The sequence below is a fragment of the Trachypithecus francoisi genome, unplaced genomic scaffold (assembly GCF_009764315.1).
Source record: "Trachypithecus francoisi isolate TF-2019V2 unplaced genomic scaffold, Tfra_2.0 Lachesis_group13, whole genome shotgun sequence".
NCBI lineage: Eukaryota > Metazoa > Chordata > Mammalia > Primates > Cercopithecidae > Trachypithecus > Trachypithecus francoisi.
In genome coordinates this window covers 26520974-26546125 of record NW_022681458.1, presented here as the reverse complement: position 1 = coordinate 26546125, position 25152 = coordinate 26520974, and the positions used below count along the sequence as shown (strand labels likewise).

At 38.4% G+C, this 25152-nt stretch overlaps 1 pseudogene; it reads left to right on the top strand.

Moving 5' to 3' along the window:
• Positions 1-6185: 6185 nt before the first annotated feature.
• Positions 6186-25152, top strand: part of LOC117094168 — a 59565-nt pseudogene continuing 40598 nt past the window's right edge.

The following is a 25152-nucleotide window of genomic DNA, read 5'->3' as shown; positions in this document are numbered from 1 at the left end:
TTAAGAGTGTGTTTGTAGAAGAAACAGCACCTTCAAACTGGACTTTAGGGTACAGATTGCTAAATGTGAACTAATTTCCTTTGTTAACAAGGAGAACATTTCATAAATATTTGTCCAGGATTCATATAGTAGAAAACATCACCAAACATTGTTGGACAGTATTCAAATTGCATTTAAATCTCCTAGCAAAGTAAACAGCATTACACAGAATTATATACCAAAATTGACAATTTAAGGACTTTTGCTTCCAAAATTTGCTATTCCTTAGAATGCAAGATTTATAAGATTAATCTAAAGATTTATCTGAAGTATAAACCTCATAAGATTTATCTAAAGTACACTATGCATATAAATTTCTAGATATTTATTTTATTCGTAAGACTAACTCGCTGCTATAGCAGATAGAACCATGAATACACACTTTTAATACGGCCACAGTTGCAAGCAAGACTGTCTTACGAGCTTGGGACTATGGGTGTTTTGTTGTTTTGTTTGTTTTGGTTTTGAGACGGGGTCTTGCTCTGTCGCCCAGGCTGAAGTGTAGTAGAACAATCATAGCTCACTGCAGTTTTGAGCTTCTGGGTTCAAGGGATCTTCCCTTATCAGCTTCCTAAGTAGCAAGGAAGGATTACAGGATATGCCACCATTCCCAGCTATTTATTTTTATTTATTTTTACTTTTTTGTGGGGATGCAGTCTAGCTCTATTGCCCAGGCTGGTCTCGAACTCCTGGTCTCAAGCTATCCTCCCACCTTGGGCTCCCAAAAGCATGAGACACTATTTGGCCTGTGACTATTTCTTTCATACACACTCTTACCCTGGTTCCTGAAGTGATCAGCAGCTCTGCTTGTCAGTGTTTTCTGCCTTCTACTTGACCTTAGTGAATTCCTTCCAACCAGCAATACCTCTATGTTGATCAAGTTTTAATTCCTGTAGGAGAACTTATAATACTTCTTCCCATTTTCCCAATTTCTCAATTTTTTTCTCAAGATTTGGGATTTGCAAAAATGATTTAAAAAAAAAAAACAAACAACCAACCAAAAAAAAACACTGGAAGGGAATTCCCACATGGAAATTCCCACAGTATGAAATATGGACTAAAGAGAAACCATAGTCCTGTGATCACTACTAAGAAGGGGTAGAAGGATGAGTATAAAAGAAGCTTAAATTGTATCTGCAATTTGCTATCTTTTATGAAAAACTCAAAACAAAAATAAAATTATGTCTTCTCTGGTTAAGTTTAGACGTATGCTTGATAATTTTACTTTCTTGAGCTTTACAAAAATCTTTCCAAAGGAATCACCTGGGTTGTTGATAATGACGACTCCTGGGCTCTACTGCCAAAGGTGCTGGTTCAGTCGGTCTTGGGTGAAGACTAGGAATTTTCATTTTCACTGCCCCAGAGGATTGTGGGGAAGATGGTACAAAACCAAACTTGGGTGAATGTTGAGCAAGTCCAGGGAAACCCAGATGTAAACCAGAGGTACTGCAGAGAATCCTAAGTCATGCCAAACTGAATTTGCAAATCGCAATCTGAAGCCAAAGGAACAGGCAACAGGAGAAGCTGGATGCTTTTGCCCTGGATCTGTGTGGTAGAAAAGACCTCCTGATCATCATTACATCTCACTGGGTAGATGCCTATCACATCTCAGGAGGACTGGCACTGTTGTTATTGTGCCAGCTGACACCCACAGCTATTCATTAGTTTCAATGAAGTCAAGGCTAGATGGGCAGGTGATGAAAGACAGAAGATGAAAATCTACATTGAAGGGGCAAATGAAAAGAATTTCCAAAGTCCTTCTTTATAAAAAGGAAAATTCCTAATCACATTCATACATCGTCTTCCTTTATGGTTGTGCTTAAAAGGCACTATCTGACCTCATTGCATTTCTTCTAAAGCCTTTTCCTTGTGCTTTTTGTTTTCCAATTGTTTTGCAATCATGAATCAGTTAATAATTACTAGTTTCAAACCCTCATTATAAAGCAATGTCAACATCCTTGTTTCTCTTGATTACTTGATTTTAAATTTTTAAACTCAGTAACATTAGTCAGTCCATATGCTAATATTTGAGAAATATTTATGCCATGAGAAATTTGTATGTTTTATGATTCCACTAAGCACAGCAGGAAGCAAGCTTCAGGGCTTGTGATGATTAAGAGAAAATAAATCCAGATTCCTGTATTCTAAAACGAATGTACATTCTTTTCATTCTCTCTGCGGGAAAATGGGATCCTAATAAAACGAAGCACAAATACCTGGAGTTCTTTATGTTCTCAGAAAAATCCTGGTTTCTGAATCAATATCTTGTCTTCTGACAACACAGCCACCGAAAACATGCTGAACTTGATCTAAGTTTCTGCCTTCTGAGCCTAAACCTTTTTCTTTCCCTCCATCTCCTTCTGGCTTTTGATTTCTGATGCCAGTCTAAAGGAGTACTTCCCTTCCCAAATGCAACTAATGAGGCTTGTTATCCAATCAAAACTACACCATGTGGAAATTATTTGGATATTTATCCAAGCACCATGAAGTAAGTGGGATGCCATCTGCACAGGGGGTTTCACAGCCTGTTGCTCTGACGTTATAAACAGTGCCACAAGCTGCTATGGTGGCATATTGGGCTATACCAGCTAGATATACAAACTTGCAGTTATAAAAACTTCTTTGATTGAAAACTTTTTAAATATTGTCCCTGATGGCTTCCAACTGACAAAGACATCTGCCTAACAGCACCTGAAACACGATTTTCTCACTTCCCACTTAAACTCAGTGTTGGTAGTTAACATTTACAATTAAGTCTATTGGATAGCCCAATACCAAAATCCACGTGGTCTCTGCCCTAACTCTAAGGCAGGTGGATCGAGATGCTGACTCTCATGCTGAATTGAGGCGCTTTATGAAACACAGGCAGCATGAATTAAGGTAAAAAGACATGTCGATTTTCCTTGCTGCCTGCTCCCGGACTCAAGCATTCTAAAGTTGATGACAATCAAAATCCGGGCAATCATCCTTCAACTGCATGAGACTACTGTTCTGTGAGACAGATGAAGCACCAAACTCATGACCCTGACCCTACCCTCATCTTTTTGCTGTACATTGACAGCTAGCATATTCTAGAATGCAACAGGTGGCAGCACATGTCACCGTGCAAGAGCAGTGGAAAGAGACATGGAAATGGACACAATAAACTGCACCTGTTTACAAGAAACAAGCTCTACATGGAGGTGGAGAAAGAAAAAAGCCTGCTAGAAATCCTGGAATTAATCCATGATGTAGATTATTTCAGCAAGAAAACAGTGGGTGTAAGAAAAGATGGCATTTCATAAAGTAGAATCAAATTAGATAAAAGTGAATTGCATATGTTATTCATTAATTTGCATCACAACCATACGGCTTAAGCACTGTGGGCTGGGAAAGTTAATTTATCTTCTAAAGTATAGTGGGGGCCAGGCATGGTGTCTCACACCTGTAATCTCAGCACCTTGGGAGGCCAGGGCAGGCTGATTGCTTGAGGTCAGGAGTTTGAGAGTTCAAGACCAGCCTGGCCAACATGGAGCAAACCCCATCTCCACTAAAAATACAAAAATTACCCAGACATGGTGGTGCACACCCATAGCCCCAGCTATTGAGGAGGCTGAGGCATAAGAATCACTCGAACCCAGGAACTAGAGGTTGCAATGAGCTGAGATCACACCACTGCATTCCAGCCTGGGTGACAGAGCAAGACTCTGCCTCAAAAAAATAAAACGAATAAAGTGTAGGAGGATCTAGCCCCCAAATGCTTTTAGCCCTTATTCAATCATTCAATCATTTAGCCCTTATTTATTGCACGCCTATGAAGTTATGGTCCTGTGGCAAACACCAAGCCAGATCAGAGACTGACAGTGTGCATGTCACTGCATGCTGACGACCTCCCCTAAAATCACAAATAACCAAACTGCCATTTAAAACAATTTAAGTGACCAGAGAGAAGTAGAGAGAAAGTGTCGCAAGCATTCACAGAAAGGAAGAGGGCACTTCAAGGGAAGAGAATTGAAAACAGCTTCCTAGGAGTTTGAGCTGAGTCCTTAATTATAAGGCTAGGAATAAGTGGAGGTGAAGAAGAAGAGCTAAAGCATTGACAAGAGCCAAGATAAAGAGCAGAAAAGGAACAGAGAATACAATTGTAGAGGGAAGGGTGGTGCACAGACATAGAAGGCCTTGAATACTCAATGAAGGAGTCCGGAGATATTTTTTCCACTTAGAAAGGCACTGATGATTCTTGAACAACAGACTGAAAATATCAAAACTGGGCATTAAGGGTCAATTAAAAGCAGACTGTAAATTGGATTGGAAGGGGGATTGAAGGAAAGCAGGGAAAAAGTTTATTGAAGTAGCCCAATTCATTAAGGAAAGCCTGATTTGTGATCACGTTACATTTTACAGATGAGGAGCTAAAACACACAGAAGTTAGGTAACACCTCAAAGTTCACTGCAGCCCTACTCACAACAGCCAAGATGCGATAACAACTGTGTTAGTTTGTTTTCATGCTGCTGATGAAGACATACCTGAGACTGGGAAGAAAAAGAGGTTTAATTGGACTTACAGTTCCACACGGCTGGGGAAGCCTCAGAATCATGGTAGGAGGTGAAAGGCACTTCTTACGTGGCAGCAGCAAGAGAAAAATGAGGAAGAAGCAAAAGCAGAAACCCCTGATAAACTCATCAGATCTCATGAGACTTATTCAACGATCCCAAGAAAAGCATGGAAAGACTGGCCCCCATGATTCAATTACCTCCACCTGGGTCCCTCTCGCAACACGTGGGAATTCTGGAAGACACAATTCAAGTGGAGAGTTGGGTGGGGACACAGCCATACCACATTAACAATCTAAATGTCTATCGATGGATAAATAACAAAAACGTGTAAAACACATCAAATAGGATATTGTTCAGCCTTGTTTTAAAAAAAAGGAGGAAGTCTTGCCATACTGATAACATGGTTAAACCTGAAGGATGTTATGCTAAGCAAAATGGGCCAGGAAAGAATACTGTACGATACCACTTTTATGAGTTATCTAAAATAGTTAACACTCATGGAATCAGAGTAAAATGGTGGTTACCAGAAACTGAGGTCGGCGGGGGGAATAGGAAATTGCTGATCAACTGACAAAGTTTCCATTATGCAAGATAAGTAAGTTCTAGTTATCTTCCGTACAATCTCGTGCCTATAGTTAACATTTCTGCATTTTACACTGAAAACATTGTTAAGGCAGATATCATGCTGTGTTCTTATCATAAAATAAAATAAAGAAAAAGGAAAAAAGGAAAAGAAAATAAGTAACATGTTAAAAGTCACATGGCTGGTTAGCAACAGAGCCATGACTCAAGTCCTGGAATATGCAGCTCCAGAGTCCATGCTCTTAACCACTCTGCTATATGGTGTCTCAGTATTAAGACTTTTCAGTAATACAACTCTTCTTGCAAGCCATTCCAAAAGCTAAAAGTATATAGTAATGACATGACATTTAATTTTAAAAAATTTAAGACAATAAAAGTTAAAATGTGAACAATCTAAAAATCCTATAAGCAAGAATGCAGACATTAATTTTGAAACATCAATTCCATGGACATTAAAAATGATGTTTCATAGAATAGCAGCACAGGAATAGTTTCATAATGTGTTAAGTTAAAAAATTAGATAAACTACACCTACATGTATAGAGGATAAACACAGCAATAATTTATACAAAAATATTTACAGTTGTTCCTATCTTGAAGAACTTAAAGAGATTTTTATTATCTTTATTTTTCTGCCTGTATGATTTTTCTACTTAACTTCTGCAATAAAACTGCATAATTTGCAAATGTTAAATAACCAATTTGCTCAGGTTTTTACCTCTCACACATATGTCTTATGTATTCAAAGCCTCGCGGCTTCATGTTTAGTTTAATATATTTGAGCACCAAGCAGGTTCCAGACCCTGTGCTAAGCATCAGATTTATAACTGTGAATAAGACAAATAGAATCTGAACCTTACTACCCAGTGGAGAATAAATTAAAATGTAATTGTTATTTCAAAAAGAAAATGATAGGATGCTATGAGAGTACTAAGTACAGAGAAGGACTGGCTGAGGAAAGAAGTTCAAGGTGAAAAGTAGACATGAAATAAAGTGTGAGATAAGAGTATTCCAGAAAGACGAAGAGCATGCGTGCTGTCCTTAGGGAGTCTGGAGGTGGGACAAAAAGACATAATGATTCTGGGAAGACATTGGAGATGAAGGCAGTGTGGAAGATGGAGGGTTTTGGAGAGATGTTCATTACTGTGGACTTCATCTTGAAGGTAATGGAAAACTGCTGTTGTACTGGGGAGGTCTGGAGTAGAAGGCTTTTCTTGAAAGGATGGTGGCTTGGAGAAGGAGAGTGGCAATAGGAGAGAAGCAGATGTGTCAGGAGTATTTAAGAATTAGAACAGGACTTAATTGCATATGGTTGTCAGAAAACTGCCAAAGACGACTCCCTAACATCTGACTTCCGCTGGATAGAATGGTTGCAATTTACTCAACTAGAAGGTGCTGTGGGTGGAAGAGATTAGCAAAGACTGAAACAGAACCTTCACCCCTGAAGTCTAAACTAGTTTGACAAAATTCTGATGTCTATGCTTCCTAATGCAAAGTTAAGCTGGCAGAATTGGCAGAATAAGTCCTGAGAGCGAGTGAGTGGCTTTCAGAAGTCCTTATAAGATAAATGATCTCTTGACAGCTGGAATTTGAAAAGAAAAACATAATTCCAACCATTTAAACAAACAATGAGATAAGCAAAGCTTACCATCATGTTACCAACTAGAGTGTTGTCCAGACATATAGCAGCTGCCTCTTTCTGCATCAGTTCTAACTAGAATCCAGAACTACACACCTTAGCTCAGTTATGGTAGTACTAACTTGCCAACAGTGTTATTCTCCAAGCTGGAGTTAGTTTTTATCTTATTAGTAAGGAGCTTTAAATATATTTTTTGTTTTCAAATATTTGTATAATATTTACTGTATTAGCCTATTTTCACACTGCTGTAAACAACTGCCCAAGACTGGGTAGTTTACGAAGGAAAGAGATTTAATTGACTCACAGTTCAGCATGGCTGGGGAGGCCTCAGGAAACTTACAATCACGGCTTAAAGTGAAGGGGAAGCAAGGCATCATTCTTCACAAGGTAGCCAGAAAGAGAAGTACTAAGCAAAGGCCCAAGAGCCCCTGATAAAACCATCAGATCTCGTGAGAACTCACTATCACTAGACCAGCATGGGGGAAACTGCCCCCATGATTCAATTATCTCCACCTGGTCTCTCCCTTGACACCTGGGGATTAAAAGGATTATGGGGATTACAATTCAAGACAAGATTTGGGTGGGGTCACAAAGCATAACCATATCGAATTCTTTCTAAATAGACTATTTTATGATATCATTGTCTGAAGGGTTCTCCAATGATTAACTGGATACTTAGATTGGAACCTTATAACTACTGAACAGGCAGATCAGGAAGACCATGTGGAAAAGGCAGAGTTTGCAAAATTAAAATGCTTACAGGGTAAGGCAAGCTATATGATGACTAAAGTAGGCTAAATATAGAGGGGAGAGGCAATACAAGCACAATGTTAAATGGTGAATAACACACTGGCTCATAGTTGGTAACACATTAGGCAGTCACAGAAACTAGTATTATGGAGTAGGCACGTCCTATCTGAAAGCAAAATAGCTCCTCAGCTGATTATTACCATAAAGGAATATGCGACTTAATTGTCAGCTGTTTTCACTTTATCTTCAATTTTATGTGAGTCTTCTGATTTGTATATGTTATCAATTAATTCTACTTTTAAAGAATGTGTAAACCAATAAAAAAAAGTCTATCATAGGCTGTCAATGTGCAATAGTGATAGAAAAAAAAGCAAGTTTGCCAATATTTCTCAGTCACATCTTAGCTGAAAGAAGTGGTCCCTTCTGCCATGAATATCTGTAATGTCTGACGTTCTCATTTCCAAAGGAACCACCTTCGCCCACATGTCCCTGCCAGGAGGAGACACTGGAGAAACTAAAACTGAAATATATTCTTTTTGCAAGACACAAGGCTGAAAAATACCTGTGGCATTGCCAATCTTTGTAGATGAATTGTAAGTGAACCAAATCCATTTTCTAAATTATATTTCAGTGTTTGTTAGGCAACAGCACAAGACAAGACGAAATGGAAAATTCAGTCCCTGCCCAAGGGGCATGAAGCCTACACAAGGAAGACAAAACATTCCTGAAATAAAAACACCAGCTGGGAAGGAGGCATAATTAATGAAATAGCGCCAAGATTATTGTCTCGCTGCAATTACCATGTGTTTCCGATACTTCAAAAGAGACTGATGACTTGTGATGAAGGGGATAGACCAGGGACTCACACCCCCTGCATTCTGCACAGGATGGAAATGGAGTGTAAAGCTCTCATATGCTGCAGTGTCTCACTTCTATCAACAAAATGCAGCAAGTAAAACTAACTGATTTGCAAAGCACTGTAATAGTCCTTAATGTTAGTCCTTGGACAATTACACAGTTGCCTTGACCTTTACAGGAAATTAATAGCATTAAATTGCCTTATGTCTTCCAGGTACACCCAAATTTATTTTCTAAATAATTTTGCTATTGTTGCCTGACGTTTTAAAGACTTTATAAAGGGCTAGGGGAAATCGATGGGAAATATGTACCATAAATGATATCGTATGATCCCAATTTTTGATTTTACAAAATGTATGGAGGCAAAGAAAAAAGGACTGGGAAGAAATAAACCAACACGCACTGGCGAGCTCTGGGTAATCTCAGGTGACTGTTATTATAACAGCATCTCAGGTGACTGTTATTATAACAGTACGCAGAAACTAACCATATTTTCTCAGTAATGCTCCCACAAATCCCTCTGTGACTTTATTGTGCCCTGCCCTTTAGTTCAAATTTCAAAGAGTTCCTGTAATTTTTTCTGGTTTATCTTAAATAACAAAAAAATGGTCTCTTTTTCCAAATAATAAAAAGTGTAGTCTAATCTAAGGATCACACACCACTGTCAGGTGTAATATTAAAACTCCAAATTCTTATCCAATTTGTGTCACTTTTCCTGTAATGAGGAATAATGCTTGAGCCCACTTTAGACTAAAGATGCTACAGTGGAAAAAAGATAACATCTTAGCTTCTCTCTTTCTCACTTTGCATCCTCCACCATTTGCTAGTGGAAAGGTATGGCCTCTCCAGAGATGGATGAGGGTAAAAAGGTGAACAGATGTAAAGGTGTAGGGACAATGTTCGTTGTTTTTGTTTGTTGGTTGGTTGGTTTTGGGTTTTTTTGTTTTGCTTTGTTTTGTTTTGCTTTTGACATGGAGTCCCACTCTATCTCCCAGGCTGGAGTGCAATGGTGTGTTCTCAACTCATTGCAAGCTCTGCCTCCCGGGTTCAAGCAATTCTCCTGCCTCAGCCTCCTGAGTAACTGGGATTTCAGGCACCCACCACCACGCCCAGCTAATTTTTGTATTTTTAGTGGAGATGGGGTTTCACCGTTTTGGCCAGGCTGGTTTCAAACTCCTGACCTCATGAACTGCCTGTCTTGGCCTCCCAAAGTGATGGGATTACAGGTGTGAGCCACTGCACCCGGCCAATTTTTTTTTTTTTTTGTATTTTTAGTAGTGGCGGGGTTTCATCATGTTGGCCAAGATGGTTTCGAACTCCTGACCTCAAGTGATCTGCCGCCTTGGCCTCCCAAAGTGTTAGGGTTACAGGCGTGACCCACCGTGCCCAGTCAGGACAGTCTTCTTTGAATGAGTCATCTGTGATCTGGTGTTTACATTCTTTAGAAACGGCAGTCCAGAACTGACTGTTGGCTTTATAGAGATCTTTTGCAAAATCCTTTGAGAGTCATCTCTGTGCACCTCTAATGATAATTTCCTTTCACATCTTCGCAGCATCTCCTCTGACACACATCGAATATCCTCTGGACACCTGAACTTGCAGCATTCCACGTCCGCGTTGGGGTCACATTGGTTCTTCACATAGTATTCTGGACAGGGTCTATTTTAATATAATTCCAGGCCATTCCTTTCAATGGGACCTACATCTGTTCCACAAGAAACACACACCTTTGTTCCACCTTCAAAGAAAGCACAGCTCACTCTTAGAAACTCAAGTCCGTTTCTCATCTTAGGATTTCTCCTGGAAAAAAAATAGACCCCAGTTCCGAGTTCACCAAACACCAGGGAACAAATGTGAATCCCTCCAAGTAGATGTTCTCAAACCCCTTATCTCATTTGGCCGAGGTAAGAAAGAAGCAATTCTTATATACTCTCAACATGGAAGACCACCCAAGGTTATATGTGTCAAATAACTCCTTCATTTCTTAGTGCATCCTGCATACAGGGTTCACATGGTACTTTAGAATATGAGGTACATGAAATCTACTGTATTATTTGTAGCCTTTGCCGTTTCTGCTGAAACTCAAAGATATAATAAAAAGAGTACCGTTTTAACATGCTGCTGCATTATTCACTCCTGTAGGTTTTTCTCTTTTTTCTCATTTTTCTACATTAACATGAATTATTTGATTATTAAAGGAAAAATGAGTGGTTTTTTTTCTATGAGTATTCAGCGCTAATATTGTGGAAAGAAATTGGCAACAGTTGTATATAGATTGGTTCAACAAAATGTTTAAACATTATTTCTTAACTAAGTCAATCATAGGAAAAGCTCCTTGAAAGTTGTAGTTATAAAAATAGGTACAAGCCTTTCTTAGAATTTTGCCACATGTATAAACAGAACAAAGCAACTCTATTCACATGTCTTTATGCCCACATCATGCCACTTCTCTCCTCTCTCCCTTGTCTCTCTTGTATTAATAATTTAAAGAGTCGTGGCAAGAAGATCACAGACTTAACTAAGGGAAGGCTACAAGGCTACCCAGAAAAGGTTTTCAAGAGTAGCACATCGTTGGGGAAATCACCATTATCTACAAGCTTAACCATAGCTCTTCACTCTAGAAATTCAACTTGATGAGGGCAGCCAGAATGTATCAGACTCAGGGTAGCCAAACAAAATTACCTAAGAGTGATATATAAGATATATATGTAGTGGATACAAATCTTAGATCACAAACCTAGTTGTTCAAGAAATATTACTTGTGATGTTTCCTATTTGAATTTAGCTTCGATTTTATGACTTCATGCTGCTAAGTGGAGAAATTTAATATTGCTCATTTCATGGTCATCTGTTGATTTTAGGTTTGCTTAATCGAGTCACAGGTGAAGGTGAGATGGTTTACATAATTCTGGGGAAAGACAATCTGGTCTTCTGCTTTCCTTGATGAAACAGCCACTGCCCCCACTCCCTGGGGAGGGGGAAGCCTTTCTTACCTCTTCCTCCTCAAACTCCCACTCACCTCCCCAAACACTCACACATTGTCACTAATAGAGACTGGCAGCTACTCCAACTGAATCACTCTGAAAAATAGCCTACATCCAACCTATTTAAGAAAGAAAAATATAAACAAATAAATCAAAGAGGCAAGAAGGCAGAAAAGAAAAAGCGGGCTAAGTGTGACAAAAAGTTGAAAATTTGTTCCATTGCCTATAATTTCAAATGCCATTGATTAACTACTTTGCCATTTTACAGCCTCAGAGACATCGATGTGGATTTAAGGGCTAGTACCAAGAAAGAGCTCACAATCCCCCAAAAAGACAGTGTAGTGTTAACTATGAGCAACTCATCTTAAAAAAAACCTGGGTCTGGTAGAGGATTATTTAATAAATCATAGCCCTGTGCACTAAATGGTGCTTCTGTGGCCTGCAGAAGTTAATTTTTTTTTTTTCAAAAGCTTAATAGGCATTCGTTGTATAGCTACTCTGATGGGATCTAGCCCAGAACAATTTTGAACCCAATTCTTCAATAGCACGTATTTATTACAGTCCTACAATAGAAAATACCAGCTCAGAGCCGAGACTGAGTGTGTTGATGGCTGAGCTCCCAGAGAGCACAAATAGCCACGGGGTGGACGGTAGTAAGTGCCCAAGAGAAGAAAAGATGGAGTGTTATGGGAGCTGAGAGGCAGGCATAGAGTGTTTCAGGGAAGGGAATTTGGGATGGCCTTCTAGGGGTTTGAGCTAAAACCTAAATGACAGGGATATGGAGGCATAGAAGTAAAGAAGGCTGATCCAAGGGACTGGCATAAGCAAAGGCAAAGAGCAGTAAAGGAAGGGATTGCAGCCTGAAGGAAAAATAAGGTTGGAAAGGTAAGTTGGGGCACAAAGAGGGTCTTGAAAACCCACCAAAGTTATTTGGAGGATATTTTGTCTCTGTTTTTCTTACTTTTCTGTACTAGGGGAGTGCTCATGATTATTGAGCAAAGGAATGCAAATATCAGAGCTGTGCTTTAGAAAACAATGGCAAGAAGACTGTAAAATGGATTAGGGGAGGAAATGGAGACAGTGAGAAACAAGCCTACTGAAATAGTCCTAGTGACATCTGCAGACAGTCTGGCCTGGGAATATGTCACCTTTTGCCTTTAATGTTCCTGGCATCCACCACTGCAAGTGCTAAACAAGATAAGGTTAAGTGATTGTCCAGAAAGGACAACATTGATTCCTAAAGGTAAATCTTAAACTGGAAGCAAAAGTTAAGGTCATCTGACAGGCGAGAAGTTAGGGTCACGAATGATTGAAAGGGTCTTGGAACTTTCTACTCACTAGCGTTTTCAATCCCTCTCTCTCTCTCAAAACAGGCAGAATAATTTAACAGGTACTCCTTCTTTCCTTGTTATCCCACCTACCTGCTCCAGCCTCAGAATATATGCAACAAAGCACAACTTTCATTTACATTTTTTAAGGCACTGAATCGTGTTTTTTTCTAGACATAGAAAATGTTATTGGCTTACTAAAAGTAATTCAATTAGTAACTTGGAAAACTCTGAATACCATTTGTAATTCTATCCCCAGAGATAATCGCATTTAATTTGTATAAGCTTTTTCAGATATAGGAGGATATATGAAATGTATGTTTCTACACTGGTAGATTTATAGACTGAGTAATCTATATTGCTAGGTAAACTTTTTATTTGACGTGATCATACAATCCATTCATTACCTGAAATAAACTCCTGTGCTCTTTTGTTGTCTTAAAATGCTGTCACTGTTGTTTTCACATCTCTCAAAGTCATCTCAAGATTAAAATCTACACTGAAATTAAAGAACTCTGTTTAGCTATCTCTTGGACCACATTACAGTCCCTACTTTAATTAGGTATCATATGTATATAGGACATTTGCTGCAAGGGAGCTGGCAGTCCTCATCAAACTCCAGGAAGTAAATAGGAGCTACTTTTCATCTCAGTGCTCAAATTCATACGTGGAGGCATCCAGCAGTTCATAATGAGCCCAAGGTCACCCGGTACATGAAAAGCAGTCCTGAAAATCAAAGCCAGGATTTTGCAGTCTGAAACTTTTCCCTAAGGATGGAAATCTCTTCACGGAATGTTCAATCTCATAGTTCTGAACCCTTAGAGATAATTTGGTTCAACACCTTGGCTTTGCAAACATGGAAACAAAGGTACTGACAGGTTTCATGACTTTTATGGGTCATAGGGATGGTTAATAACTGATCTTTCCATTGTTTTAAAACTAAACAGTATACAGAATTTTCTGAATACTGAGGGCCAGTGGCAGTATTAAGGGAGATATTTTCAAAATTTGTTTAAAAAGTTAATTAAAAACAAAACCTTTGGAATCAAAAATTAGAGTTCATTAAAAATGAAGAAAAGATAGCCTATTTTTGACCCGATGAAAGTGATTTAAAACTGAATTTCATTTTATAAACTCGGTGTCTATTAATTCAATAAGTCTTTAAACTAAGTTATTAAGTCAATACATGTTTTATGGTTTTTAATTAACTTTACGTTTTAAACATTGCATCCAGCTTTGCTACACATTTAAAACAGATTCTGTCAATGTTTAATATGATTCTTTTTTTTACGTGTGTGGGGCCAGGAATTGTGTGTGTAGGTGTTTGAAAGGTAAAAATACTAACGATGTTAATAATCAAAATATTAACATTGGAGGATGGGCTTTCAGATTATTTTTATCTACCTTTTTGTTATGTGCTTCTTACTTGGCCACTTTTTAACAATAAGCATATATTTCTTACATATCAAAAAGTATTTTGCCAATGAATTGATGACTTTCTCAGTCTTTGTGGGAAAATAACTATTTATTGTATTTGAAAAGCAATGTACTATTTGCTTATTGAGGTACATGCTGTGTTTGGCTTGCATATTTAATATTTATTCAAGACTTCTTCTAGCACATCTTCCTTTACTGTGGTGTTTGGAAAACACAAAATTACAGTTTTAGACTCCTTTGCAGCTAGGGTTCAACATGAGACTTCGGTTTTGCCCGTTAGACACATTCCTGTGAGGCTATAGAATTTGGAAGTGAGTTGAATGGGGAGGGAGGCAGGGTATGTGTCACAGATGGTGGCAGATCACAGGAGAAATGGGGTGGTTCTGGAGTCATCCGTCTCCTGAGTCTGCAGCTGCTTGTGGCAGTGGTGACAACTACCCTGATCACAGCAGAGACCATATGATTCTGGGGCTGGAAGTTGTTTCTGGAAATTCCATCTACCACCTGCTTCTCTGGCTTTTCGAATGATACTACAAATCATCTAATACATAGTAATAAGTAGCGTTCTGCTTAAAACTAGCTATGACAGTTCCGTTGCTTGCAGTTGAGCACTAACCCATGGAGTTGTGTTCAAAATGTTTTTCTATGCTCTCCTTCTAATGCTCAAGCTCTACATTTAATTTTTCTCCTTTTGTAATCCCAACAATACCTGCCTGTTGTTTTTTTTAAAAAACAAGCAGTACAATAGTGCCACATTAATAAGTAAAAATATGTCCTCATGCTCCCTACTCCTCATCCCAGACGCCAGAGGAATCCACGGTTAATAGTTTGTTGTTTCATATCTTTCCAGATATTTTTATGCCTATAGAAAGTACAAACACACAGAGATTTTCTTCATTTTTACAAAAATGACATGATGTTATGGAAACATAAATCTTGCAAACTGATTTTTTTCCATATTTGTATATGCTGAGCTACTTGGTTCTTTTTAACTACTATATATTATTCAATAGGGTCAAGAACTAAAATATATTTCAACATTCCCCCATTGATGAGCATGTTAATGTTTATAAACAAACTACTACATATTATTCAATAGGTGGAAGAACTAAAATTTGCTTTAACATTCTCCCATGGATGAGCACGTTAATGTTTATAAACAATGTTGCAATAGTCACTCTTTATCAATATATCTTTGTTCATAGCTTTAAATATTTCTTGAGATGGATTCTAACATCTAATACAAAAAAACCCTAAATGCTAGTCGATCATATTTAACAGTTTTTAAAGAATAATGTCGGTTTCGCTTATTACTGTTTCATCAGTGCTCAAAACATCATCTGCTATGTAGAAGGCACTAAATAAATATGTGTGAAGTGAATTCCAAATGAATGATCAAAAACAGACTAGGAGATGCATTAATGCAATTAACCACATGAATGAATTAAAGAAGAAACAATAAATACATATACAACCATAGTGATGAATGTCCCCACAAATCAGGTAAAACTCCACATCTATTTCTGATTTTTAAGAAAATCTATTCATCAAGAAATAGAAGAAATAACATTAACCTGATAAAAAGAACTTATCAGAAACCAACAGCAAAATATATTTGCAAATATTCATAAAAGAATGAGTTTTTCTTTTTCTCTCCATTTACAAATATTAATATTTATAAATATTCATAAAAGGTACAACTTCCAAGGTCTCAGTTATGAATAAAAATAAACTCACAAGCCTGAGATAGGAGAGAAGGCAAAAATATTAAAGTAAGGTATGAAATAGTAAATGACCTATTGACTCCCACAAAGAAATGCAAAGCAGGCCTAATCAAAAAGCAAAATCATCAGCCACAGAGGTGCATTGAGTTAACTCTGAATAAGTTCATCATATTTGGGACAGGCCTGGTGGTCCAATTTTAATATCCGGAAAACTACTGGTTCAGACAAGGAAAGGCTCTCAGGCACCAACGACTGGGCTACAGCTGTTCTGCTTCTTCTCCAAAACTCCAAGCCTCATCTACAGAATCAAAGTCTATTCACCTCTTTCCCTGATCTTCTGCTGTATCCATTCTAAATGCTTCTCATGCCCTAACTGTGGTCATTTGTAGGATATGAACAGGCCAAGAACAAGCCTCCTTTCCACTTCAGGAAATTATTTGATAGAAAGTCAAATAACAGAAAACAATCAATTGTCCCATAATTTAGGATATTTCATAACCATGTAAAAACATACCAGCTTTATATGTGCTTATATGGGGGGAACATCCTAAAATGTGTTTAGTGTAAAAGGGTCATATATGTGTACCTTCTTATCTTTCTGACTTTATTGAAATATAATTTACATATGTCATAATTTATCCATTTAAAGTGTATAATTCCCTAATTTTAAGTATATTTATAAAGTTGTATACACAATCACTATAATCTCATTATAGAATGTTTCATTTTCCCAAAAAGAAGTCCTGTACCCATTAGCAGTCATGCACCATTCTCGCTACCACCAGCTCCTGGTAACCACTAAACTACTTTCTGTTTCTAGATTTGCCCATTCTGAATATCTGATATTAACGGAATCATACAATATGTGGTCTTTTGTGATTGACTTCTTTCACTTAGCATGTTTTCAAGGTTCAACCACGTTGTAGTCTATGTACAACTTTTGTGTAGTCATTTTTAAAAATCATTTTAGAAACTGGGTCTCACTCTGTCACCCAGGCTAGAGTGCAGTGGCACAATTACAACTCAGAGCAGCCTCAAACTCCTGGGCTCAAGTGATACTCCCTCTTCAGCCTTCTCAGTAGCTAAGGCTACAGGTGCACACCACCATGCCTGGCTACATTTTTATGTTTTGCAGAGATGGGGTATCACTATATTGCCCAGGCTGGCCTTGAACTCCTGACCTCAAATGATCTTCTCACTTCAACCTCCCAAAGTGCTAGGGTTACAGTCATGAGCCACTGCACCCAGCCTATACATATATTTTTATTTTTATTGAGTATTTATCTAGGTTTTGCAAATCAAATGGTAACTCTGTGTTTACTGTTTAGAGAAATCATCAGACTCTTTTCCAAAGTGGCTGCCTTTTACATGACTACCAGCAATGCATGAAGATTCCACTTTTTCCACATCCTTGACAGTGCTTGTTATTTTTCCATCTTCTTTATTACAGCGTTCCTAGTGATGTGATGTGGCATATCATTTTGGTTTTCATTTGCAGTTTCCTAATGGCTAATTATGTTGAGTATCTTTTCATGTGCATATTAGTCATTTTTATATCTTTTTGGAGAAATTATTCAGATCCTTTGCCCATTTTTCAATTGAGTTGTTTATCTTTTATTATTGAGTTTTAAGAGTTATTCATATATTTTGATACAAATCCCTAATCAGATATATAATTTGCAAATATTCTCTCCCATTCTATAGGTTGTCTTTTCACTATCTTGATGATGTCCTTTGAAGCACAGAAGTTTTTAATTTTGAAATGCAACGTATCAATCTTTTTTTATAACTTGTACTTTTGGTGTTGTGTCTAAGAAACTGTTGCCTAACCCAACATTTTTGTGCGCATTTTCTAAAGCACATAAATACATATGTAAGCATAAGTGCTTTTTCTCTAAACGCTCACAGAAATGTTAATAGTTGGTAACTTTGTGAGGAGAGACAAAGGGAAAAGAAACAGAATTTTACTTTTCACTTTGTTCTTGTATATGGTTTGAATTATTTTACCATATACATGTCTCATTTCTCTTTTAAGGATTTGTTTTTAAATCCAAATTGAGTACTAGTAAATAGTAACTGACTGCTGTTGGCATCCTAGCGAATCTGATAAATGGTAACACTTTTTTCTGCCTGAACTCAGAACCAACTGAGATCAGATGCTGGTATCAGAGAGGCAGAAACCATTTCTGATAAAGTCATACTGAAGGAAATGGCTGAGTGAAGAGCCAAATGGAATTGTTAAAACACCCTAATCCTGTCCCCTCCTGGTTTATACCTTGGAACAGTCGACCCCCCAAAAAAAGCTTGAGTCTGAACACACACACACCTCCTGAGGATAAGTGCTGCACACGGTTCAGGAGAATGGAGGATAGCAACAAGAGACAGGATTCTCCATGCCTAAGAACTATCAGTATCTGGCTTTACCCAATAGAGAGTTGTGAATAAATAATTTTCACCCACCAACCAACAAGCTTATTCAACCTCCATGACAAGAACAGTTGAGGCAAGAGGCTTAAAACATTTAAGAAAAAAATCCCTCTTCATGGACTACAGAGAGTTAGGGAAAGAAGCATTTCCCCATAACAATTATGGATATTTAAACTAAAATAGAAAGAAGTTTGTACCTAGATATTGTATACCCCTATAGCTTATTCCTGGAGATCCATTATAAAATTCCTATGTACATGCAAGTAATTCATAATAAAACAACACACTGAGGCCTAAACCACCTTGGAAACTCCAAGTCTTCTGGACAGCTTACCAGATGAACCACATCTCTTTCAGTAAGGGCCCGTAGATCCCTGTGAAGGAAATTTTGGTGAAACAGCTCAATATTTCAGGATATAGGATTTACACTCAAAAAGCAGAAAAACATAAATAGAATGTCTCATTTCTAAAGCACCAGAATGGAGCCGGGAGGTGGAAGTCTTTCTAATCCAAGAAAAAAGGCAACAGAACAGTTACCAACTATTCCCTGATTATCACTCCATCAGACACTGGATGAGGCCAGAGCTTTCCAGCCACCGTGCCATAGTTCCTGGTGTCCCGACAGATAGATGCTCTCAGCCCTCAGGGAGGCTGGGCAGTTCAGGGTTATTAGAGCCCACAGGTTGTTCACCTTCACCCAGATCAGTCTTTTTCATTTCCCTGATGTGTCACTCAAACATTAAGATTTTCAGTATTTTCCTGGCATGAACAAGATTGGAAAGCCCTGTAACACTGATCTAGTGAAGACTAAGGTAAGGTCAGGGAATTAGAAACCTCACAGTTTAGTGAGGGTGACAGAGATGTAAGAAAAGAACTATAGTTACCAAAATTCAATCCAATAAGTGCTAAAATATAAGTAAGCACAGAGGAGAGCCTCATCGAAAGCACCATAATAATTGTTTCTCATTGTTCAGTAATTACTACACATGAAGTCCTGTGGCAAGCAGTTGTACAAACAGTATTTCTATTGCGCATAAGAATCCTCACAGGTAGGTTCTGCCACAGTTCCCTTTTCCAGATGAGAAGATCAAGACAGAAAGGTTAAGTAATTTGGTTTCATAGGTGGTAACCAGAGGAAGCAGGATTTGAAACTTGCTCTTTGAACCTGTATCCCATGCCTGTAAGCACTGATCATAAACCAGTTCAATCACTCTGTCGTGGCCAAAAAGCAGTATTTAAATATGGAGCCAAATGATGTATCTCAAATGTCTTCTCACCTGACTCTTTGGATATTTAAGTTCATCCATACTTGGAGACAGCAGGTTGAATGAATAACAGTACCTTTTAAGAGCCTAAACAATCCGTTAAAAACTAGAAGTATCACATACATTTAAGGGTAAAGCTCCAACTTTAGCAGCAGCTGAGCAGAGACTCACGTTTTTATGAGGACAAGGGAGATACTAAGTCATTTCCACTTTGGGGTCCTTAGCATAATATTTAGTATAGAATAGTGCAACAATATTTGTTGTATAAATGGTTGATTGAATAAACAAATAAACACACGAAATAACAAATTAAAATAGATGCCAGACACAAAATGGCAACAATCACAGAGAGGAGCAAGAACATCTCACAATGCAGAACAAAAATGAGTACAGTCTTAATTATCTCCAATGATAGAAAACAAAAGTTTTATGAAAATTGTAGTTCACAATGTTGATACTGAGCTTATCCTACTGTTTGAATTCTAGAATATTACAGTTTAAAGAGACATAGAAAATATCTAGCTTGACCGAATTTTGAAAGCATCCTTTGTGATCTAACAGGACAGCAGTAGGCTTCCATGCAAACACATTCAGTGGTGAAAAATTGCTTATGACCAACTTAAATTGTTTACTGTACAAAAAGTCTTCCCTATCTTGACCTATGTCTTTTTTCTGTTCCTGATTTTACTACTGGAAACCACATAAAATGACCTAATCCTTCTAGCTCCTGGTGGTCCATCAAATATTTGAAGGCATTTATCATGTTTTCTTGTTCCCATTTTGGGAGTACGATTTTCCTAGCACACTGACTATTTCTATTCATTTCATATGACAGGTACATGTGTGTTTCAACAGGATGATGATTTGATTAATAGAATGTAACTATGGTCATGAATAGAGGCTGGAGAAGTCCTTTAACAGCACAGAGAGAGAAAGTCCTAAAGACAAAACTATGTGCACCCTCATGGGTACTTCCCAGGTCTTCAAAGTTTGCCATGAGAATAACAGATGAAATACCACCTACCCCTCTCCCTAGAAGTTCAACCAGGCATGTAAGTTTGCTTTTGGATAGTCTTGGGGCAACCTTTATATCCTCATGGCCTCCTCTCCTACCTGCCTAAAGTCTCTGATTATGTACTCAACAGTTGTAAAGAAAGTACACTACATGGCCCTAAGTATTTATGTGAAACTGACTAAAGAAAAAGTTGAGTTTCCAGGTATATCCGACAGCAAGCCTAGAATTCAGGCTAGGGTCTTTCATTTCTACATACTCAGATATTTTTTGCAATTTTTCTGTCATGCTAATTTATTTCTTCTAGTCTTGCTTCATTTTTCCAGTACCCAATTTTCCATTCCAGGATAATAAAGGGCCTAAAACACCATAGGCTAAGTCAAGTACTGTTGAGGAAAAATCAATCCAGATTCAAAATATGAAAAGAAGCCTTCGCAATGTATAAGAGCTACTGTACAGTCAGAAAGGAGCACTGAAGGAAGGGACCACACTACTCTACCTCTATAACATCAGTATGGCAAGCTTTGGTTGATACATGAGTATAATTCAAAACTCTTCATGATTTGCCACATGGTCAACTGGGAAGGGCAATGACATGACACTAATTTAAGCAAAATGAGATCTCAAGACATTCAAGAGGGAAGGAAGAGATAGAATGTGTTTTTACAATTTAGCTAACTACACAAAGGCTACATGAAATGATAATGATAACATACATTGAAGAGAGATCTCATGATTGATGCAAGAAGACATTTAGGATCTATAAAGGGTCGCACTGCTTGTTTAGGACAAGAAGATATTCCGGATCTGTAAAGAGGTCTCAATGTCTGTCCAGGAGAATAAAATATTGAAGATCTCTGTTAGTTGGGTTTGTTATTTTTCTGAAAATGTGGCATGACATTTTGTGGCCTGTGAAGCCCGCTTCCTTCTTTAGTAGAGAATAGGCTATGAGTCTCATTTCTAAAGGGCAACTTGTCCCTTCACCTCTCTCTAGAGGAGACGGCTTCTTCTGTTCACTACATTTGGAGCTGTTTATCATGGCTCACCCTCCCACTCACACATTTTTCAGCCACGGGAGACTTTTAATGTTTTAATGTGAGCAGGGAGTAGTTTCAAACTGTCATTACTGAATTAAGGCCACATTAAAGAAAAAAAAAACTTTCTGTATATTTATCCGGCTGTTTAAATTGAAATTATGTTAAGGAATTACTTCTCTGTTTTAAGAGTCATTTTTCGTCCTTTAGTAATGAAATATAATTGTACAAATCAATGCTAATTTAGGACAATTAAACAATAAAATATTGATGAAATAAAAATCCCTTGACTTCAGTAATGAGAACAGGCATTTAAATCAATTCTCTACTCTGGCACCAAAGCAATCTTTCCAAAACACTAACCAATTTGTATTTCTTGCTTAAAACACTTCACTAGTGACTTTTAGTGATACTTACCACCTACTCCCATTTAATACTCAGTGTCTAATTGTCATCGTCCTGGCCAACTAAAGGGGGCATGTAAAAGTCAATATTCTCACAATTGGGCATTTCTTTTTTTTTTTTTTTTTTTTTTTGAGGCGGAGTCTCGCTCTGTCGCCCGGGCTGGAGTGCAGTGGCCAGATCTCAGCTCACTGCAAGCTCCGCCTCCCGGGTTTACGCCATTCTCCTGCCTCAGCCTCCCGAGTAGCTGGGACTACAGGCGCCCGCCACCTCGCCCGGCTAGTTTTTGTATTTTTAGTAGAGACGGGGTTTCACTGTGTTAGCCAGGATGGTCTCGATCTCTTGACCTCGTGATCCGCCCGTCTCGGCCTCCCAAAGTGCTGGGATTATTACAGGCTTGAGCCACCGCGCCCGGCTCTGTAGAATCCACAAAACCCGTCTACTCTACTGGACAACTACAAGGCACTTAGTTTGAATAGCAGATTTTTTCTCCCAGTGATTGACAGATGAACAATGTTAAATGTTCATCATCCCTGTTCTGCTTCGACTTATTTGAAACATAAATACATTGTGCTTCGTATCTAACCGTCACCCACATTTTGGCTTCTGAATCTTCCTTATAATTATACTATATTACGTTCAACGGTAATCCACCATCAGAAGTGGCAAGAGATCATTCCTTGCCATGAATTATGCTGGGAAAGGAAACTTGTTGATTATCCAAATCATCAGGATGACCTTCTGAAGATACGTTGTAACCCCTCTAATATATGTGGTATTTTGAGTAAGAGAGGATTGTTCAGACCTCTGACTCATACCCTAGGGATTTCTTTTTGGTGGTTGTTGTTCTAGCACTTTAATTTTTTTATTTTTAGTAAAGCAGCTTTATTGAGGCATGATGGACAAATAATAAACTGCACATATTTAACTGCACAAATTGATTAGTTTGGTGTGTGTATACACACATAAAATCACCACTGAAATCAAGATAATGAATATATCCATCACTCTTGAAAGTTTTCTAGTGGCCTTTCGAAATCCTTTTCACCCATCCCTCCTGAGACCCCCATCCCTAACCATCTTGGAGGCTGGCTACCACAGTTGGGCCGGACCAAGCACAGCAATAAAATAGCATGGTGTATTTGGGGAACTACAAGTAGCTTAGTATTGCGAAAGCATGAAATGAGAGATCCAAGCGATGGAAGATGAGCAATAAACAAAAGCCAACTAAGAAGAGCATATTTAATCTTGCTAATGAGTTTGCTGTGCTTGGTCTGGCCCAGTTGTGGTAAGCAGTCTCCAAGCTGGCCCCCAATGATCCAAAATCCTGGTACTGACACTCTAGTGGAGTGTTACAGGGGTGACATCTCCTTCCACGTTGTATCAAGGTTGGTCTGAGTGACCAATAATATACAGCATAATGATGGTATGTCACCTCCAAGATAAGTTACAAAAGGCACTGCAGTTTATATCTTCCTGTCTCTCTGTTTCTCTTTCTTTCTCTAACACTCATTCTGGAGTAAGCCAATGTCATTTCATGACCAGCCTCATGGGGAAACCAACTAGTAAGGAACTGAGGTTGCTGACCAACAGCTAGCAAGAAACTGAGACCTCTCAACAACCATGTGAGTGAGGTTGGGAGTAGATCCTCTCACCCCAGTTAAAACTTCAGAAGACAGCTTGACTAAAACCTGTTGAGAGACCTTGAGCCAGAACCATCCAGCAAAGCCATTCCTGGATTCCCGAGCCTCAAAGACTGACTGAGATAATGAATGTTTGTTGTTTTAAACATGCTAAGTTGTGGGGTAATTTGTTATAAAGCAATAAATAACTAATACATCAACTTACTGCAGAACATTGAGAGTTAGACATAGCCTACATCTGGTATGTCTGTGGCCTTGGGGGAGCCTCACCTTGACCTAATGGCTACTTCTAGGGTGGCATCTCAGAGCCTGCAAAACATCCAATATGCTTTTTAGATGATGGGAGAAAAGCAGGAAGGATGTGGGGTGGCCACAGGAGCAGTTGTAACTCAATCTGGACTCTCTAGGTCTATATAAAGGAACCAGGTAATGGAAGAATATACCTTTGATCCAGAATAAATTAGCTGAAGCTGGTTGGAAGCATGACATGGAAAGCTTAACAGGGGTCTTTCTTACATATCTATCCCAAGCGAACAGACTAATGGCTAAAATGTGATTCACACGTTAATTAGAGACTTACTATCAAACAATTTGCCAAAAATCTATACCATTAGATCCTTTGCTGTAGATAAGGGATAAGGCATTGTCTTCAAAAGACCCCCCTTGAAATCCACTTAGCAGAGGAGCAGGAGACCAGTGGGTATTATATAGAGAGGTTTTCAAAATCTTGATGCCTAGAAAATGCCCTTGATTTATTATATAGCTTGACATTTTATAATAGCTACCCAAACATTCAGAACAGGTGATCTTCACAATATCTTCTTCAGAAGCAGAAAAGCCAGGGGACCAGTTCTCTGGGACACAGCCTGCTGGAGTTGGGGTTCTGGCCATAGCATATCTCAGCAGTAAAATGGCTACAAGATGAAAGAAGAGTGATAGAACCCCAGGTTTTAAACTACTACACAATTAGTAGTTTAGCACAGACATTTTAGCACTTGGCCTATATTGGTGAACAACATCTTTAGGGTGAGAAGCAGGCAGCAGTGTTTTTAAAAATTCTCTGGATGGTTCCAATGCATAACCAAGTTGTCAAACCCCTGAGCTGTGATATATGAGTCATCAAAGAAGAACACTAAGAGGGGGAGGAGAAAAGAAACAAACCATTGAATTCGGCAAATTTGTCCTGTCCCTTTTAAGAGGATAGCGTACTGTTCTAGCTGCCACTGTTTACTTGACAATATAAACTCATCAAACTATCTCAGTATTGTATTCCTCATTTTTCACACCACCCAGCCTGCTGTTGACTATAAAGGTTAAATAATAACAATGGTTTGCCGTCAGTTACTTCCTTATAGCTGTCATTACTGTAGAGGAGCTATCAGGGGAGAGGTTTTGTTCCATAAGTTCCAATTATTTGCACGTCACAGTTGCTGGTCAAATCAGAATTTACCCCAGCCTCTAAGACAGTGATAGAATAAATGGGGTGTCATCA